Raw genomic sequence first — 20,276 nt, forward strand, 5'->3', positions numbered from 1 at the left:
AGTTTTTCAAGAAATAAGTTAGAAATTTTCTTCGTAAATAAAAGGAACTAGAGAAAGCAAACAGACTCTTAAGACAAAGCCAAACCTGAATAAGAACATATGTTTTTACATCAATTTTAAAGAAGCAGAACGTACCTTAAGATAAGAGGAGCCCAGTGAATCCTTAAGTTGGTCTCTGTGTTTATGTGGGAGAAAGATGGACAGAAAAGAGATTCTACTATCTTTCCTAGGACAGTTTCAAGGAGCAACCGTCTTAGTAGTGATTAGTACTTGTAGGAAGCTGTAAGTTTGCAAATGTTTTCTCATCCGAACAGCTCAGCAATCTTGTGATGTAGTAGGATAAGCAATATCGTTTCCTAACCTCATCTTATACATAAGAAATGGGTGCTCAGGATGTTGTAAATCTTAGCAGTAAGTAAGCGTTGGAATTGAGAATCATACATCTTGCTCATTTCCACATACCACCTCCTGAAATACTGACTGCCATACTTCTTTGGAGGCCAACCAATCTCATTAGCCATGGATGACCTGAAGACTGGGGTTGGTATGAGATATTTACTTTTCATGCAGTTTTTTGGGAGTTTCTTTTGTTTCTTTTTCTTTTTCTTTCTTTTTCTTTTTTTTTGAGACTGAGTCTCGCTGTATCATCCAGGCCAGAGTGCAGTGGTGTGATCTCAGCTCACTGCAACCTCCACCTCCCAGGTTCAAGTGATTCTTCTGCCTCAGCCTCCCGAGTAGCTTGGATTACAGGTGCCAACCACCACACCCAGCTAATGTTTTTGTATTTTTAGTAGAGATGGGGTTTCACCATATTGACCAGGCTGGTCTCAAACTCCTGACCTCAAGTGATCCGCCAGCCTTGGCCTCCCACACTGCTGGGGTTATAGGCATGAACCACTGCACCCGGCCAACTTTCTTTTTTTTTGCATTTATTTAGGATGATTGCCCTAACAAAATTGCTTATTTGGTCCAAATTCTGGAATAAACATTGGAATTTTACCTACCTAGAGTTTATTCAAATAGACTATTATCTTACCTGGAGTTTATTCACATAAACTATTATCTTTGATATAAATTATGTTAAACCTACAATAAAGAGAAATTTGAAGGATGTTTAAATTTGGTTTGATTTTCTTTGGATGCTTTGTGTTCTTGGGCTTAAATGGTGACATAATTCACACTGTTCCTGACAGGAAGTAGAATGGAAGTCTCATGGTACTGCCAAAATATGTCATTTTCCTTTTAAACTCCTTACTCATTTGAATTTTGCTTTTTTTCTGTTGGAGAAAGAGACATTAAAGCAGATTTACTTTATAGCTAATTCTTGGTTATATTTGCCCACAATCCATTACCCACAATTCTGAATTCCAGAAAGCACTGAAAATCCTCATTTTTTCTGTGGTACAAACTTATTTGGTGGAAATACCAGCCCTAAACTGAAATGAGGCTATTTCTGGTTATTATTTATCTCATTTAATGTGGATATTTATGTGTTTTGCTACAGAAATACTAATATAAGGTGCTGTTCAAATCCCATTTAGGGTATTACCTAAATACGATTGCACCATAAAATCAAAAAATTCTGAATTCTGAAATGCATCTAGCCCCAAGGTTTTCAGGAAAGAGATTCTAGACTGGTTCTGAAGAAGAAAAGGGAGAATATGTGTGGATAACACAGAACAGAGGAGAAGTGCAGTACGGTAGACTACATTACCTTTCATCCACGAGTGCCTTCCATGGTGGAAAAGTACACATCTCTACCCTGTTGGACTCAGATACACCCATATCACTTTCTTTGGCAAATAAATAAGTGGCAGAAGAGATGAGCCACTTTCAGACAAAGTTTTAAGAGCCAGTGTATAGCTCTCCATTCTCTCTTTTCCCTCTGCCATGAGCTCAGCAATAATCCAGATGAAGGCGGGAGTACCACCTTCTGGGTCCCCAGTGAAGCCTGACATGGAGCTCTAGCTGATCTGCACTGGAAATGTGGCAGGAATGAGAAAGAAATCTGTGTTGTTTAAGCCTCCACAATATAACTTAGACCATCTTCACTGACACATACAAAATCATATGCCCTCTGGGATGGAGGCATCCATTCATATAACATCTGTGGGCACTGACACAGTTAAGGTGACCAACACAGTCAGTGTCCTCTAGGGGTCTGCAGCCTTGCTACACAGATGAATGGTTAAGAAGGAGATGCCGTATCAGGCCTGACCTGCAACACAGCGTTTTTTCCTTCCCAACCCCAGTTCTGGTTTCCATATGTAGGCCCAAGGCCAAATGTCCCCTGACTTTAAGTATCCAAATACATGCTTAGATATTAATACATACATTTTTTTCTTACCTTACTGAATTTAATAAATTACATAAGTAATTATTATCATAAATCAAACATAAAAGTATACATAGAAAAATTATTCTCCCTTCATCTTCTTCTTCCAAAGCCACCCCTAAGGTAACCAATGTTAATAATTTGTGTACCCTTCCATACCTTTTTCTGTACAAGGCAAATATATATAGATACATAGGGTTACTTTTTCATATTATTCTACTTGGAACATTACTTTGCCAAGGACATCCATCCAATTAAGTTATTGGATCTAATTAGGCTTAATTAAGTCTTTTAATTATTAATAGCTTCCTTTGTTGAATGTTTAGGATGTCCAAATTACTCTTATAAAGACTTTACATATATTGAATCCTTTCAGCAACTCTGTGAAGTAGATACTATTATTATAGGCATTTTCAGTTTGAGAATGAAAATTGAATAATTTGTGAGTTATCGAGCTGAGGAAGTGGTAGAGCAAGAAACAGACAGACTGGCTTTTAATCTCTGAGTTATGTTGCTTCTCTAATTACAATATAATCCATGAATGAAGGGGCAATAATTCGTTCAGTCATTTCCCTACTAATTGGAGGTTGAGGTGATTTCTTTTTCTTTTCTTTTCTTTTTTTTTTTTTTTTTTTGCCGCTGTCGATGCTGAAATAAACCACACTGAAATAAACAATGTCAAAATACATACTGATACCCTTATTTCTGTTGAAAAGAAGACCACATTGATTTCTTCTTGTGCCTAATTTGAGAGAATTCTACCCACTCTGGCAGTCTCAGTCCTGGTTAGGCAAGGGGTCCTGGTTCTCCTAATTCCTACCCCAAGAACCAGTTAGGAATTCTTGTTTCACCAGATCCTCTGAACACTCTCTCTAGTACAGGGCAGAGTGGAGAACCCTGTTTAAGTCAATGCAGCCTGCATTTAGAAACAGGAGGAAGTGAACTGTAAGGGATTATCTTCTCCTAGATGTGTCAGATGCGATCACACGACATGAATTTATGAAGTGAAGTGAAATATTTGTTTTGATTGTTCACTGATTAAGAATACACTCTAATGCACAATCTTGACAGACATCTAGGGCAGCTACTCTTACTGTAAGAATCTAGGTCAGGGTTGCCCAACTTCTAGTGTAGCAGTCTCATTTCATTAAGGAATTATGCAAAGAAACCTCAGTTGGGTCTGTACAACTGGCGGCTTCATCTTCAGTATTTAATATTACAGAAGCCCCAGCAGTTGTCAATGTTACTGTCCATTGATTTGAATGTTTTCTTCCTTGTTGTTCAGTATAGATTTTGGAAAAGTAATTAGGTGGGTACTTAAAAAAATGGACATACCATATTGAAAGTGGACAAATAATTTAATGTTAAAATAATTAACATATTTGTGTCCGACAAAACCCCACATTTTGAAGATGCTTAAATTGGGGTTTTGCAAAAACCTGAACATGATTTAAATGGAAATCATTAAAAATCTCTAGAGGTATGTTTTAAAAATTTAATCTAGAAGCACTGCAGGGTAGGTATTTATCAACAACAAATAAAAACAACAGGTATTTATTTACAATGTGCTACCGTATGAAAATTGGACAGTGAAACAGACTTGGTTACTTTTAGATAAATTATTCAGTGCAATGCAGAGAACAGAGTCATAGCATAAATTGAGAGATTTTGTATTTGTGTCTGGGAAGTGTATTTTTGTGTTGGATAGGGTTTGGGGGTAGATATGCATGTGTTCTTCTTTTTTTTTTTTTTTTTTTTTTTTTTTTTTTTTTTTTTTTTTTTGAGACGGAGTCTTGCTGTGTCTCCTGGGCTGGAGTGCAGTGGCCGGATCTCAGCTCACTGCAAGCTCCGCCTCTCGGGTTTTACGCCATTCTCCTGCCTCAGCCTCCGGAGTAGCTGGGACTACAGGCGCCCGCCACCTCGCCCGGCTAGTTTTTTGTATTTTTAGTAGAGACGGGGTTTCACTGTGTTAGCCAGGATGGTCTCGATCTCCTGACCTCATGATCCGCCCGTCTCGGCCTCCCAAAGTGCTGGGATTACAGGCTTGAGCCAGCATGTGTTCTTCTTTAAGTTGGTTCTTTTAGTGTGATGTAGGCTTTAGGATAACCAATAGTCTGTCTCTACTATATGTATTTGAAAAAAATGCATTCAAGATCTTAAAAATTGATTATAGAATGTTTAAGAAATTCTGCTGTCAAAAGCAAAGCATCACAGGATCTCTGTCCTGGAACGCTAGTTTTTTCATTTCTTCCCTCAGCACTCCCTTCCATTCTGTTTGCATATCTATTAATGTAGGGGAAAGGCACAGGACCATTTAGGTGTGAAGCCTCACACAAAGCATTCAGGATGGAGGCCTCAATCAGTTCTTTTACTCTGTTCATGTGAGGGTGGGGAAGACGACAAATATTTTAAGCAGTCCACATTACCTTGAGTACCACTATTTTCATTAGCAGAAGCCTGTTTCCACATTCATGGTGCTCATTAAGATGACCCCTACTTTAACCAAAAGAACTCGCTTTCTGAAATTCTTTATTGTAATTAGCAAAGGCCAGGTGATAGCCAAGATATGAATACTCAAAGTGCAAGGAGTAGTCCCTCTGGTGTGTGGACTTTTACCCTATTAATGTGGGTTCCTGATTGGGACAATTGACGGTCTTTGAGTAGAGATTAAGCTAACTGATATGGTTTGGCTCTGTGTCCCTACCCAAATCTCATCTTGAATTATAATCTCCACATGTCAAGGGAGGGACCTGGTGGGAGGTGATTGGATCATGGGGGCTGTTTCCCCCATGCTGTTCTCATGGTAGTGAGGGAATTCTCATGAGATCTGGTGGTTTTAAAAGTAGCAATTTCCCTTGTGTTCTCTCTATCTCCTGGCGCCTTGTGAAGAAGGTGCCTGCTCCCTTTTCATCTTCTGCCATGATTGTAAGTTTCCTGAGGCCTCCCCAGACATGCGGAACTGTGAGTCAATTAAACCTCTTTTCTTTATAAATTACCCAGCCTCAGGTAATATCTGTATAGCAGTATGAAAATGGACTAATACACTTACACATTCTTGTGTTCCATCATCTGCGCTGAAGACTTTTAAAGTCTTCTTGAGCCATGATGGTCTTATGCAAGCCCTTAAACTCAGCTGCTCTCCATGTTGTTGCTATCTTTCCATATTCGTGCAGATTTTGCCTTTGGCCACACACTCATTTCCATTTCTAGCACATCTCCTGCCCCAGCTTCACTCATGACAACAGTTCTCTTTTTATACCTAAGTGGATGAAGTGCGGTAATCTCATGGTTACTTTTTTGAGTGATCATTTAAGTTACTTTATTTACTATTGCCATTGTGCTAAATGCAGTAAGTTTTGGCCTGAAAGGTGTAAAGCTCTGCTGAAACAGAAAAAATATTTAGACGTTTCCCTTTGGTGTGAAAAGATTTCCACCTTAATATTTTGGGGTTCTGCTTCCTTTCACTGTAAAGTTAGGGATTTGGACCAGAGTAGTGCTCTTTCTTCCCTGTAGCTTTGATAATCTGAGGTGGTTGTCCTTGTCCCAGCAGAGGCTTTCTTAAGCTAAGCTGGCAGCTGCCTGAGAGGTAAAGCCATAGAATAGGACCTACTTTTTTTTGTTTTTTAGACGGAGTCTCGCTCTGTTGCCCAGGCTGGAGTCCAGTGGCGCAATCTGTGCTCACTGCAAGCTCTGCCTCCCGGGTTCACACCATTCTCCTGCCTCAGCCTCCCAAGTAGCTGGGACTACAGGTGCCCGCCACCATGCCTGGCTAATTTTTTGTATTTTTAGTAGAGACGGGGTTTCACTGTGTTAGCCAGGATGGTCTTGATCTCCTGACCTCGTGATCCACCCACCTTGGCCTCCCAAAGTGCTGACATTACAGGTGTGAAGCCACCATGCCTGGCCGGGGCCTACATTTTAAAAGGCCTGCTGACTTGGGTATGGGTCTTTTCCCTCATAATGGTGAATCAGAGAATTCCTGTCATCACTATTTGATGATCCAGTCAGCTCTGTTCTGGTAGTGACAAATGGATGTGTATGGAAATCGTACCAAGACTCTGCTACAGGTAGGGCATCCTTTAGACAAGGAAGTACATCAAAGGGGGAATCTGTGGGATTCAACTCCCTTCCTTCAGTTTTTATGCAGTCACTGATCAAAAAAACATGATGAGTGTAGCACATCTCTCCATCTTTGCTTTTAAATTGAGTTCTGCTCTCTTAGCAGGTTGCATAATTTGTTCAAGGCAGCAGAGACTCTTTGCCTTTGAATATTGAGAGTTGTCTTAGAGGAATAATAGGGCTGGCATTGATGTCTCAAGTTAATCTTAATTAAATATCATTTTATAATAGGCCTTTGCTTTAATGTCCATTTATTCTTTAATGATAGAGTTATTCCTCATTGTACATAAATTCATAGTGAAAATTGAAAGAACTAACAGATGTTTTTATTTTATATACAATATCTGTTGATTAAATTCAAGGAATGTGTAGATTCCTTGTCTATGTTCTGATAAAAGAACTCTATTTGTTCATTTGTTTCTGTATTTTTTTTGTTGCTTTTCTTTGTGTTGTCTCTTCTTTGAGTTCCTGTGATTTTGTTCATTTCAAAAAAGAGAGCAGCAGCTTAGACCATGTGGTTGGGTACTGTCTGAGCCTACTAGTCACTAGAAAATATAGGGAGGAAGATTGGCAGAAATTGGCTACCTTTCCAGTCCATTTTTTTTTTTTTTTTCCTGGAGAGTTTAGTTTAACTCTCTGCTCTTTCTTTAAGTCATCAGGCCATCAGGTTAAGCAAAGACAAATCACATACAGTTATAGTCATATTTTGATTATTCTTAATTTATCAGATATTTAAAAATCAAGGGTTTTTTTCTATAATCTTAAATTGTAATTTTTTTTTTTTTTTTTTTTGAGACGGAGTCTCACTCTGTTGCCCAGGCTGGCTGGAGTGCAATGGTGAGATCTCAGCTCACTGCAAGCTCTGCCTCCCGGGTTCAAGCGATTCTTCTGCCTCAGCCTCCCAAGTAGCTGGGATTACAGGCCTCCACCACCAGGCCTGGCTAATTTTTGTATTTTTCGTAGAGACAGGATTTTACCATGTTGGTCAGGCTGGTCTCAATCTCCTGACCTAGTGATCTACCCACCTCGGCCTCCTAAAGTGCTGGGATTGCAGACGTGAGCCACCATGCCCAGCTTAAATTGTAATTTTTATTATGTCTTAATCCAGACTTTATCTCTCCCCACCTCCTGCTCTTATCTTTTGGAGGAATATACCTTTCTTTGCCTTTTGTTGCTGACTGAAGATATCTCATGATGCCACAGTTCTTACTTAAATTCATGTTTGGTCAATCTGTTTGCTTTCTCAGGCCTACTCTTTGCCTTTTCTCGCTGTGTTCTGTGCCCTGGCAGTTGGACTACTTCAACAGGCTACCTCACATTCTAGCGTTAGGTTGGCTTGGCCAATGCGAGCGTTGGCAGGCATAGAGAGAGGAAGGAGCCTGAGGCCTGAAGGTGACCCTCCTTTTCTCTCTTTGTAGTGTCCCATGGGTTGGCTATATTTCTGGACTCGGTTATTTATAGTTTCTGAAAAATGCCCCTTGCCACACACCTTGTCTCTAAATTCTAGTAGCCACATTGCCCCTTTAGGCTTATCGGTATTAACAGGGACCACTGATACTAACTCTGCTTTGTCTCTTAAGGTTTCCCTACCTTCTGTAGACAGGCCCTTTATTACACTTTCCAATTGGAGTTTGCCATCAGTTTCTTGCAGGGTTCCTGAAATGGTTTGAGTGTGTCCCCACCCAAATCTCATCTTGAATTGTAGTAATCCCCATGTGTCAAGGGTGGGCCAGGTGGAGATAGTTGATTCGTGGGGGCAGTTTCCTCCATACTCTTCTTGTGGTAGTGAATAAGTCTCATGAGATGTGATGGTTTTATAAATGGGAGTTCCCTTGTTCAAACTCTCTTGCGTGTCTCCATGTAAGACATGACTTTGCTCCTCATTTGCCTTCTGCCATGATTGTGAGGCCTCCCCAGTCATGTGGAACTGTGAGTCAATTAAACCAATTTCCTGTATAAATTACCCAGTTTCGGGTATGTCTTTATTAACAGTATGAGAATGGGGATAATATTACCAACTTTACAGAATTGTTACAAAAATATGTATGAGTTCTCAAAAATGTTATTATATTAGCTTGAATACATTTAATGTAATGTGATGTAATATAATATACTATAATAATATAGTGGTTAAGTTCCCCCTAAATATACACTGAATATCTTCCTACTGGTAAAGTCTGGTCAGTTACTAACCTTTTTTTTTTTTTTTTTGAGATAGAGTCTCGCTCTGTCTCACCCAGACTAGAGTGCAGTGGTGCAATCTTGGCTCACTGCAGCCTCTGCCTCCCAGATTCAAGCAATTCTTCTGTCTCAGGCTCCCAAGTAGCTGGGACTACAGGTGTGTACCGCCACACCTGGCTAATTTTGTATTGTTAGTAGAGACAGGATTTCACTATGTTGGCCAGGCTGGTCTTGAACTCCTGACCTCAGGTGATCCCCCCCACCTCGGTTTCCCAAAGTGCTGGGATTATAGGCGTGACCCACCACTCCTGGCCCAAGCAGTCATTTTTTCTTTTTAGCTCCCCCACACTTTGCATTGCTGATATTGTGTTTCAAATTATGTGGACCCCTTCCACCCACTGTGCCCCACAAGTTCCTGCTTATCTAAATGGCACTGTATTTCCCATGGGTGGTGGCAACTGCTATGGTGATCTTACCTTAAGTCTGTGGGATTTTTCAGGTGAGTCTTCTTCTAATGGTGAGTGGTGGCAGCAGGAGTCCCTGGTGAAGTAGAAGTCTTTTGCTGCTGTCTTAATTCTGAGCATTGGCTGCTGACTGTTCAGGTACTATGCATTTTTGGGTAATCCAAGTGCTTTAGAAGATAGCTGTTTTTTATCTCTGTCTTTAACTATATATCTCTAAAATATTATGAGACCACTTGCCAAACCCTGAGAGGTGTTGCAAGGATCGGCTAATTGATTATTTTAAATGTTTTGAAACTGGCAGAGTGTTAGTAAGAAAGGCAGGCTCAATAATTTTAGCAGGCTCAATGGGAGTACAAACTGTACAAAATGACTCTCTTAATTTGCTTTGGTATCTAATAGAATTTGCTTATTGTATAACATGTCCCATTAAAATGAATTATGTGTGTTATTACATTAAAACATGACCTGGGAAAATGCTTTAAGATAAAAAGAGCTATTTGGAAAATATACAAAGCTTTTGTCAAATGGAGTTGCAACTTTGAAAACCACTTGGGTTTTTCTGACTCAAGGGAAGCCCCGTGAAGCATGATTCATTTGTTAAGAGCCTATTGTGTGTCAGGTGCTGGAGATGTGTTACCATAGTTCTCAGCCTCAGAGGCCCATGGAGTAGAAGAGGCAGATAGACAGTCAAAACTCTTTAACAGTGTGTGATAGGGTTACCATGGATGAATATACAAGGTACAGAGTGATTAAAAAAAAAAGGGGGGGTAATTAGCTCAATCTTGGGGGAAATCAAGAAGGATTCATAAAATAGGAAAGGCTTGAGTTAATCTTTAGGAATAAGGAAAATTTGCCACCTGATAAAGGGTGAAGAACATTCCAGACAGAGGGAACAACATACGAAAAAATTTCTCTCTGTGTCATTCAAAATATTTTAAAGAATTTCAACTTCCTTTATATCCAGCTTCTATCTTATTCTTTGCACATAGTAGATATTCAATTAATACTTGTAAATGAATGGTAGTGGGTGGTAGGATTATTAATAGTGAATTCAATTTTATTCATTGGGCTTGTCTATATTTTTTACAATAAACATGTCTTTCTTTCATAATTAGAATATTTAAAAATATTTGGGGTATGGTTGTCAGGGCCTGGCTGCACTGGAGGTGAAGGTTATTGTAGTGAAAGAAGTCAACAGACTTTGAGCTTTGGTGTTTGGGGACAGCAGTGTGGCAGAGGCTTGACTGTCAAGGATATTGTTGGAAATGAAGATAGAACGATGGGTTGTGGCTCGTATTTTTGGACTTTATGTTGTAGATGGGAAACCATTGAAATTATTAGGCAGGGGGACTGTAATAAGTACACTCTGGCAACACTGAAAAGCATAATTTGGTTATGGGAAAGATTTGAGGGAGGAGGACCAGTTGTGGCACTTTTATAATCCAGGTGGGAGGTATGGAAAGTTTTCCTGTTTGGGTAGGGGAAGAAGATATAATGCATTTGGTTTTAGGACAAATTGAAAGTGTTGGTGAGATTGTCTGCAGGAAGGCTACTAAGTCCTCAGAACTGCTTGTGGGGACAAATCAGCACCTAAAACATCACTGATGCCAGACGCCTGGGAGAACTGGAGGAGGAGGGCGTCTAGGATGTCACAAAGGCAAGAGAAGAACAGAAGAAAATGGTCCTGTAAAAGCCAGGGGAGAAAAGGAGGAGAGGTGGTTCAGCAATGAGCAAATTAGTCAGGAATGAGGTTATTTTCTTTTCTCCAGACATTCCTCATCCTCTCTGCCTTCAGGTTTCTGCTCAAAAGACCTATCTTCAGAGATGTCTTCCCAGACCACCTACCTAAAAGAGCACCCTTCATCACTTCCTATCACCTTCCCTGAGCACTGTTTTAAAATGTAGATTTTAGTATTATTCCAATATGATGAGGCCAACAGATTAGGAGAGAGTTGCCCTCAAAAAGAGAGTTGGTTACTCACAGTTCTGAAGAGGAGGGTACATGACATGCTGATGGCAGGAGAGTGTCACTCAGGGAAGGACCCAGAGAGTCGGGAGGAAGAGGGGAGTGAGCGACAAACATGAGCAGGAGCCTTTATTGTGGTTTTTGTGGGAAGGAATAGGATAAGCAGGATGAGCAGATTTAGGATTGCCTAGTTTGAATAATTTCACTGCTTCGGGGCACAGGGCTTGTCCCTAGCTGTTTGGTACCTGGTTCTGAGGTGATTAGGTACCAAATCACCTGAGTAATAGTGACCTGAGTGTGAGAGCCCAATAAGTGTGAGACCTGAGTAATAGTGACCTGAGTGTGAGAGCCCAATAAAGGAGGTGATTGGGGTATGGACTTGCAGTTGGTTGGTTTGCACATGAAAGACACACTCTAAGAATTGAACTGCTCTGGGGCAAGCAGTCTCTCCAGGATCAGTACAGCCCCAGATGTCAAAGCATCACAATAAAAAGACAGGTTTTCTGTTCCTGAATTAATTCATTTAGGATTATGGCCTCCAGCTATATCCATGTTGCTGCAAAGGACATGATTTTGTTCTTTGTTTATGCCACATAGTTTTCCATGGTGTATTATGTACCACACACATTTTCTTTATCTAATCCACCATTGATAGGCACCTAGGTTGATTCCATGTCTTTGTGGAAGCTAAACATTGAGAACATATTGGCATAAACAAGGGAACAATAGACACTGAAGAATACTAGAGGCAGGAGGGTAAGAGGGGACTGTGGATTGAAAACCTACCTATTGGGTACTATGCTCACTAGCTGGGTGACAGGATCTGTACCTCAAACGTCAGCATCATGCAATATACCCATGTAACAAACCTGCGTGTGTACGCACTGTATCTAAGATGAAAGTTGAAATTAAGAAAAAATGAATAAAATAAAAAGTCTTGCTTAGTACAAGCACCACCTGACATTATACTACACGTTTATTTGCTTATACGAAGTGGTGCCAAGGCTGGGACTAGGGTGAGTGAGTAAGGCACTCCCCTTGGGCACAAAATGTAAGGAAGGCCCCAAAGCTCAGTAGTCAAGATTGTAAAAAATCCATTTATTTTAAGAAGCACAATTAATACGAAAATATCTATAATGAACAAAATATTAAAATTTCATTTATTTATTTATTTTTGGGATGGAGTTTTGCTCTTGTTGCCCAGGCTGGAGTGCAATGGTGCGATCTCGGCTCACTGCAACCTCCACCCCCTGGTTCGAATGATTCTCCTGCCTCATCCTCCTGAGTAGCTGGTACTACAGGTGTGCGCCACTATGCCTGGCTAATTTTGTATTTTTAGTAGAGACAGGGTTTCACCATGTTGGCCAAGCTGGTCTCGAACTTGTGAGTGATCTGCCTGCCTCGGCCTCCCAAAGTGCTGGGATTACAGGTGTGAGCCATGGCTCCCAGCCAAAATACTAAAATTTTAAATAAAGACAGGATTAGTAGCAGTGTTGTGCTGAGTCATGAAACAGGAGAGCCTGAAACAAAAATAAAAATCATTATTTTTTGATTTTTAAAAACTGTTGTGTTAAAATAGTGTTTATCTTGGTTACTGAGTTTTTTTGGCATGCCCTTACCTTTTGCATGATGGGCAGGTGCCTTGCTTGCCTCACCCTCCTCCTGGGCCTGGGGAACACCATGGGGGAGCCCAGGGTGGGGTGGAAGGTGGGAGGGGAATTAGGAGCTGAGGTTTGGCTGTTCTCCTTCAGAGGAGGTGTGCCTTTTCCAATTATCATTGGTTTAGAACCGTTTATTTATTTATTTTTTTGAGATGGAAGTTTCACTCTTTTTGCCCAGGCTGGAGTGCAATGGCGCGATCTTGGCTCACTGCAACCTCCACTTCCTGGACTTAAGCAATTCTTTTGTCTCAGCTTCCCGAGTAGGTGAGACTACAGGTGTGCACCAGCACATCCGGCTAATTTTTTGTGTTTTTAGTAGAGACAGAGTTTCACCATGTTGGCCAGGCTGGTCTCAAACTCCTGACCTCAGGTGATCCCCCGCCTCCACCTCCCAAAGTGCTGGGATTACAGGCATTAGCCACTGCACCCGGCCAGAGCCATTTAATTTTAATGAGAAGAGTAACTGTGTTAGTGAACAAAATTGATAGACCACTAGCAAGACTAATAAAGAAGAAAAGAGAGAAGAATCAAATAGATGCAATAAAAAATGATAAAGGGGATATCACCACTGACCCCACATAAATACAAACCACCATCAGAGAATACTATAAACACCTCTACGCAAATATACTAGAATATCTAGAAGAAATGGATAATTTCCTGGACAGTTACACTCTCCCAAGACTAAACCAGGAAGAAGTTGAATCCTGAATAGACCAATAGCAGGCTCTGAAATTGAGGCAATAATTAATAGCCTACCGACCAAAAAAAGTCCAGGACCAGATGGATTCACAGCCGAATTCTACCAGAGGTACAAGGAGGAGCTGGTACCATTCCTTCTGAAACTATTCCAATCAATAGAAAAAGAGGGAATCCTCCCTAACTCATTTTATGAGGCCAACATCATCCTGATACCAGAGCCTGGCAGAGACACAACAAAAAAAGAGAATTTTAGACCAATATCCCTGATGAACATCGATGCAAAAATCCTCAATAAAATACTGGCAAACCGAATCCAGCAGCACATCAAAAAGCTTATCTACCATGATCAAGTGGGCTTCATCCCTGGGATGCAAGGCTGGTTCAACATATGCAGATCAATAAACGTAATCCAGCTATAAACAGAACCAAAAAACCACATGATTATCTCAATAGATGCAGAAAAGGCCTTTGACAAAATTCAACAGCCCTTCATGATAAAAACGCTCAATAAACTAGGTATTGATGGAATGTATCTCAAAATAATAAGAGCTATTTATGACAAACCCACAGCCAATATCATACTGAATGGGCAAAAACTGGAAGCATTCCCTTTGAAAACTGGCACAAGACAGGGATGCCCTCTCTCACCACTCCTATTCAACATAGTGTTGGAAGTTCTGGCTAGGGCAATCAGGCAAGAGAAAGAAATCAAGAGTATTCAGTTAGGAAAAGAAGAAGTCAAATTGTCCCTGTTTGCAGATGACATGATTGTACATTTAGAAAACCCCATCATCTCAGCCCAAAATCTCCTTAAGCTGATAAGCAACTTCAGCAAAGTCTCAGAATACAAAATTAATGTCCAAAAATCACAAGCATTCTTATACACCAGTAACAGACAAACAGAGAGCCAAATCAGGAATGAACTTCCATTCACAATTGCTTCAAAAGAATAGAATACCTAGGAATTCAACTTACAAGGGATGTAAAGGACCTCTTCAAGGAGAACTACAAACCACTGCTCAGTGAAATCAAAGAGGACACAAACAAATGGAAGAACATACCATGCTCATGGATAGGAAGAATCAATATCGTGAAAATGGCCATACTGCCCAAGGTTATTTATAGATTCAATGCCATCCCCATCAAGCTACCAATGAGTTTCTTCACCGAATTGGAAAAAACTGCTTTAAAGTTCATATGGAACCAAAAAAGAGCCCGCATTGCCAAGACAATCCTAAGCCAAAAGAACAAAGCTGGAGGCATCACACTACCTGACTTCAAACTATACTACAAGGCTACAGTAACCAAAACAGCATGGTACTGGTACCAAAACAGAGATATAGACCAATGGAACAGAACAGAGTCCTCAGAAATAATACCACACATCTACAGCCATCTGATCTTTGACAAACCTGAGAAAAACAAGAAATGGGGAAAAGATTCCCTATTTAATAAATGGTACTGGGAAAATTGGCTAGCCATATGTAGAAAGCCTTTCCTTACTCCTTATACGAAGATTAATTCAAGATGGATTAGAGACTTAAATGTTAGACCTAATACCATAAAAACCCTAGAAGAAAACCTAGGTAATACCATTCAGGACATAGGCATGGGCAAGGGCTTCATGACTAAAACACCAAAAGCAATGGCAACAAAAGCCAAAATTGACAGATGGGATCTAATTAAACTAAAGAGCTTCTGCACAGCAAAAGAAACTACCATCAGAGTGAACAGGCAACCTACAGAATTGGAGAAAATTTTTGCAATCTACCCATCTGACAAAGGGCTGATATCCAGAACCTACAAAGAACTCAAACAAATTTACAAGAAAAAAACAAACAACCCCATCAAAAAGTGGGCAAAGGATATGAACAGACATTTCTCAAAAGAAGACATTCATACAGCCAACAGACACATGAAAAAATGCTCATCATCACTGGCCATCAGAGAAATGCAAATCAAAACCACAATGAGATCCCATCTCACACCAGTTAGAATGGCATCATTAAAAAGTCAGGAAACAACAGGTGCTGGAGAGGATGTGGAGAAATAGGAACACTTTTACACTGTTGGTGGAATTGTAAACTAGTTCAACCATTGTGGAAAACAGTATGGCGATTCCTCAAGGATCTAGAACTAGAAGTACCATATCACCCAGCCATCCCATTACTGGGTATATACCCAAAGGATTATAAATCATGCAGCTATAAAGACACATGCACACGTATGTTTATTGCGGCACTATTCACAATAGCAAAGACTTGAAATCAACCCACATGTCCATCAGTGACAGACTGGATTAAGAAAATGTGGCCCATATACACCATGGAATACTATGCAGCCATAAAAAAGGATGAGTTTGTGTCCTTTGTAGGGACATGGATGCAGCTGGAAACCATCATTCTCAGCAAACTATCACAAGAACAGAAAACCAAACACCCCATGTTCTTACCCATAGGTGGGAACTGAACAATGAGATCACTTGGACTTGGGAAGGGGAACATCACACACCGGGGCCTATTATGGGGAGAGGGGAGGAGGAAGGGATTGCATTGGGAATTATACCTGACGTAAATGATGAGTTGATGGGTGCTGAAGAGTTGATGGGTGCAGCACACCAACATGGCACAAGTATACCTATGTAACAAACCTGCACGTTATGCACATGTACCCTAGAACTTAAAGTATAATAATAATAAAAAAAGAATATGTTTAGCAGCAAATCACATAACACTTTGGCTTAAGCAAGAAATGATTTATTTTTCTCACATTACAAAAAATCTGGAGGTGACCACTGCTGGAGTTGTTTCAGTGACAGTGTGGTCGGATCTGATGTTCCTCTGGGTTTAGTTTTCGTTTTTAGAAGAAGGAGTACCATCCGCATCTGTTCTTCACATCAAGAAAGCTCAATTCTTAGAAGGAACATGATTGGAAAAAAAGAAATCAAAGAAAAACAAAAAGAAAGCTCAATCCTTTTCAGAAACACTCTTCCCAACAAGTTCTTCTTAAACCTCTTGCTCAGTCCTGAGTCAAATGACACCCCCACCCCTAGCCTCCAGCCACAAAGGAGGCTGAGAAAGTGAGGAGCAGGACTGTCGAGACTGACTAGGACCAATCTTGCTCTGTTGCCTATGGCTGGGCATTTTGTCCTTTGCAGAGCATTGAAGTTCTTAGCAAGAAAGATTACGAAAGCAATTAATGGTATCTGCCACAGGGCCTTTGACTGCTGACATCCTTGTTGTTGGTACCTTGGCATATTTACATATTTGTCTCCTTTCAAGTGTAGTAAACATCTTCCTTACTGTCCTGCATGGCATCCAGCCCACTAATTTTTATGGACTTAGAACCCTGTAGTATTAAAGGGTCAGTCTGTGGTACCCCTGGGGATCAAGCCCTTCAGCCCTGAGGAGAAGTGAACATGGAGAGCGTTACAGTCATGGCCTGCTTTCTCATAAATGACTCTGAATTGGCTGAGTGTTTAAGTCTTTACTCCCACTGGGCCTTCTGTCCAGGCCCCTTACCTCATCACTGGAGACAGATGCCATTCCTGGGGTGGAGACCCAAGGAAATGGATCATTACAATATTTCTGTTTAGCTACACACTGAATAAGCAATCGCTATGTGTTGATTTAGAAAAGTTCCTGTCTGGGATTTCAGATCCAGTAGAATGCGATGGAGGTGTCTGGAATTCTTACAGTATCTCATTAGAAAAAGAAGAGCATGCAAATTCCATGGTCTAGATGTCCAAAGGTCAAACCATTGTCCAGCTACTCCCCACATATTTTAATATGGAAGAAATGAGTTTATTAATACTGTTTGGAAAGAGAAAAGAAACGGAGAACACATCTGAAGAAGTAACATGTAAGTTTAGATGTGTGTATGGAAAGCAGACCCTGCCTGGGTGGGTGTGGAAGAGTCTGTGTTGATGATGGACATGCACTGTGGGTCTCCATATCAGCATTTACTGCCACTTGCTTCTTTACTGTTTTTTTTCTCTGCTTCCCTGAGCCACAGTAAATTCATTACTTGTTCCCGTGATTGCCTTCGCCAGTACATTTGCAGAGGAAAGTCTTCATTTTACGCACACATAGCACACTTTTAAGTGGAACCATGTTTTTTTCTAGATCCCTAAAGTTAGATGAGTCCTAACTGAGTAACTCAGCCTAGAATTTCTTGCCTTGCCCTTTGAAAGATCTTTCCAGAGATAATGTCTTCATATCAACAGTGAAGAAGACTTTGGCAGGGCTGATCCTAACTGCATTCATTGGAAACCAAATGTGAAAGCCTTGATAAATATGAAACTGCACTTGGTTGTTTTCTAGGTAGTGTTCAAAGAAAGGGGCCCCGGTCCTGTATTCTGGACACTTATTATCTAAAATTTTTAAAAAGTGTAGAATAATTGATGGGGTTGATTGTTCTACTTCTTATCTATAATGCAAGAATTTATTATCTTTATTATTATTATTATTTTTCAATAGTGAGAATCAGAGGAACTGTCCTATAAATTCTGTAATTACAACCTTAGATTGCCTTGCCCCTTGCTCAGAACCTTTCCTTGCCTGCATTGACCCACCTTAAGAAATCAGCCTTCCAAAGATGCACCTGCTTTTCATACCCTATCTAAGTACTCTGAGCCTAATCTGTAAGCTGTGAAAAAGGGACACTCACTTTCCCTAATGAGACAGTATTTCGGAACCTACATGGTGTTCTTTCTTGCTTTAGTAATTCAAAAAAATTCAAAATAATACTCAAAAATAAAACCCCAAATTAAAGTTAGTGTGTATTCTCATAGGGGATTTTCTACATAGATAAAATAAATACATCTTTTGAGGTTGAGGGTGAAGACGAGGAGCAAGTCCACTGAAGTTCACATCCAGTCTAGACCTGCTGAGCAGACAGTGTGATTGGGTGCTTTTGACTGTTCCAGCCTTCCTCAGTTGGGGTATCGACTTTTCTAGGTTCTCTCTGATATCCCCACGGGAGGTTCTTCCAGAATATTTTCAGTACAGTTTTATAATTCCTGGCATAAATATTTGTTGGATGATCAAACGACTGAATGCCATGCCTCTCTGAGCCTACAATGGATCCTTGACATTTCTGATGACTGTCTCTGGAGACATTCAAGAGTCCCCAGATTTGTGCACACCAAACACTTCTGTGGCATATAATTACCTCACAAAAAGGGTATTTTTTGAACCGGGTAGAGCAGTCACTGAAATTTCAGGATTTTCTACCCTGTCTTCCTATAGGGTGTACCATGATTCTTTCAAGTCCTAGATCCAAGTCCATTGCCAAAATTGACATTCTACTCTTTAATGTGTTAAAAATTCCACTGAAAACTCAACCTGGATTTCAATTGGAAATGCCCTTGAGATTTCCTCATTATGCAGCAGGTACTAGGTCTCTTTCATTCATCTGGTGACATTTACTCTCATACTACAAGATGGCAACTTGTCTGTCTCATGGCAATTACTCTGGCCCACTGCGGCAATGTTTCCATTTGCTGTTTGTCCTGAGAGTGGTTCCTACATGGCTGATGCCCACTGAAGGCGCTGCTGAAGCTGATGCCTCTGTTGCTAATGCCAGCCAAGTCCTGTGCCCAGGAAGCACAGGATGCCAATGTCTGATGTCAAGACCCTGCTATCTGTACTAGTAGCACTGGTTTCCAGGCCACAGAGCTGTCAGCATGAGGGCTGGGATGCCCTGTATGTCCTGTCTCATAAAGGGCCAAGGATTATAATTTTGTTATTTTTCTGCTTCTTAGGCACCCTCTCCTTCCTTATCCAAGCCAAAGTACAAAATAATTCAAGTTATAATTCAGCACTCCTTACAGCATAAGAGTGTATAGGAGAAATGCAATTTTAAAAAGGTCAATTTAGGCAATGTGTAAAGTCTGGTAGTCTTTATAATCACTGTGTCTGTAATAGGCCAGACTTAGGGAGTTTCTTGCTTTTTTGATTTCGGGAAAGTATTGTATCCTATACTGTGACTAAATTCTCAAGTCAACATATAAAGAAAAATAATGAAAATAAGCAAAGAGTGCTCAAAATTCTCTTAAGTTGCTCATAGATAAATATACATGGTCGTATTTACATGTCACAATGAAGACTGACATACTGTCCTTTAATAAATCTAACATAGCTGGTTTTTCCACCAGCATTGAAACAAATCACTGTTTCTTTGACTGCTAAAAGTAGTTGTGTTTAGGGGCCCTGTTGTATCAGAAACATAGCTTTAGATTCTATAATCCTATGGAATCCAGCAAGATATTCATGCTGTGAGAGGTGAAAAACTGAAGCCAACTAAGGGAAAAAATGGGGCATATTCACTCCTTCCATGAAATAATAGTAAAAGTAATAAAATAACAAAATTAACATTTATCAGACATTTTTCAGCACGTTATGTACACGCTCACTTCATCCTTATAGTAAAACCAGAAAGTGTTTGCCATAATTCTACCCATTTTATAGAAAGTAAAATTGAGGCACAGAGAGGTAGAGAAGTCAAGTGACTTGCATCATGAGAAGGTGGCAGAGCTGGAGTTTGAACTCAGGCAGTCTAGCTTCAGTGCTCTTGTTCTTAACTGCTTTGCTCTACTCTTTTCACCCTGATTGCACTAGTTCAATGATCTTTCCCCTTTTCTCTCTAGGAAGGATGGAATGTAATAATTTAAAAATTTTTAATGATGAGACTTTCTTGTACTTTCTTGTTGTAGCAAAAATTCAAATGATACTAAAAGGCATATAGTATACCATAAAGAGATGATCCCCCATATTCTTGGCCCCACATATAACAAATGCTAGGGATTTGTGTGTTTTCCCCCTTAGGATTTCTTTTAGCATGTACTC

This window comes from Piliocolobus tephrosceles, chromosome 3 (genome assembly GCF_002776525.5).
Source record: "Piliocolobus tephrosceles isolate RC106 chromosome 3, ASM277652v3, whole genome shotgun sequence".
Classification (NCBI taxonomy): Eukaryota; Metazoa; Chordata; class Mammalia; order Primates; family Cercopithecidae; genus Piliocolobus; species Piliocolobus tephrosceles.